The following is a 1791-nucleotide window of genomic DNA, read 5'->3' on the forward strand; positions in this document are numbered from 1 at the left end:
CACTATTCTAATCCTGGGATTAGAATAGTTATTTGGATCATGGTGTACCCCTATAAGGGCCCGAAGGGAAGTTACTGAGATCGGGCGAGATAACAAAAAAGGCCCAAAGGCCCCAACCTCTTATCCTATCGCCCATTGTCGGTGTCAAAACCGGCGGATCTCGGGTAGGGGGTCCCGAATTGTGCGTCTAGGCCGGATGGTAATAGGAGGCAAGGGACACGAAGTTTTACCCAGGTTCGGGCCCTCTCGATGGAGGTAAAACCCTACGTCCTGCTTGATTAATATTGATGATATGGGTAGTACAAGAGTAGATCTACCACGAGATCAGAGAGGCTAAACCCTAGAAGCTAGCCTATGGTATGATTGTTGTTGTGTATGTTGTCCTACGGACTAAAACCCTCAGGTTTATATAGACACCGGAGAGGGTTAGGGTTACACAAAGTCGGTTACAATGGTAGGAGATCTACATATCCGTATCGCCAAGCTTGCCTTCCACGCAAGGAAAGTCCCTTCCGGACACGGACGAAGTCTTCAATATTGTATCTCCATAGTCCGGGAGTCCGGCTGAAGGTATAGTCCGGCTATCCGAACACCCCCTAATCCAGGACTCCCTCAGTAGCCCCTGAACCAGGCTTCAATGACGACGAGTCCGGCGCGTAGATTGTCTTCAGCATTGCAAGGCGGGTTCCTCCTCCAAGTACTTCATAGAAGATTTTGAACACAAAGATAGTGTCCGGCTCTGCAAAATAAGTTTCCACATATTGCCATAGAGAGAATAATGTTTACACAAATCTAATCTGCTGACGTATTCCGTAGTGTGACACACCACGGCCAAGCCTTTATCCGAGTCGTTTCATTATCCCACCTCAGCGTGTCATGCGAGGCGGTTTCCTTGGCACGTATTGTTAAAGTAGAGATCGTGTCCCCTTATTCCGGGATTCTCACCAATACGGGCGTGGGTAACCCAACCGCTTCTAGGACTCCTAGATTATAGGCAAGTCCAAACGGACACGGAGAGGACGCTTGATATTCACCATCTTTATAAAGGGACAAGGCTTTTATTTTTCCCTCCCGTGCTCAATCGAATCCTTCCCCCACCTCAATCTCAAACGCCCAAAGTTCAGGTCAGGTGCTCCAAACCTTCAGTCATGTCCGGATCTAGCCTTCAAGGCCGATGGGTGCCTTCCTCCGTCACGGAAGAAGACATCAAAAAGTTGAGGGAGGCCAGATATCTGACCGCTGAGATTTTGCATCGGCTGCCTCCCCGAGGGCAGGCCGTCCCCACCCCCGAACCCAATGAGAATGTCGTGTTCATCTCCCACTTCCTTCGAGGTCTAGGCCTTGCTCTGGATCCTTTCGTCAGGGGTTTGATGTTTTATTACGGGCTAGACTTCTATGATCTAGCTCCGGACTCCTTTCTTCATATCACGACATTTATTGTCGTGTGCGAGGCCTTCCTCTGGGTTACCCCTCACTTTGGCCTATGGCTCAAGACCTCTGAAGTAAAGCCGAAGATGATCGAGGGGCAGCATGCAGCGTGTGGAGGTGCCTCAATACGCAAGATGACGGGAGCTCCGTGGCCCAAAGGTTCCATCCCAGAGGTGTCTGAATTGTGGCAACAGGAGTGGTTCTCCATCATGGCTCCTAGAAGTGCCAAGTGGGTGGCCGCCCCTGTTTTCCGCTCGGGCCCTCCACCACAACTGATGTCATGGATCAGCAAAGGTCTGAGCTGGGGTCCAGCCAAGGACGTGCCTATACTGCAAAGCCGCATTCGATATCTCTTCGATGGAG

Source organism: Triticum dicoccoides, chromosome 5A (assembly GCF_002162155.2).
Source record: "Triticum dicoccoides isolate Atlit2015 ecotype Zavitan chromosome 5A, WEW_v2.0, whole genome shotgun sequence".
In the NCBI taxonomy this organism is placed as follows: Eukaryota; Viridiplantae; Streptophyta; class Magnoliopsida; order Poales; family Poaceae; genus Triticum; species Triticum dicoccoides.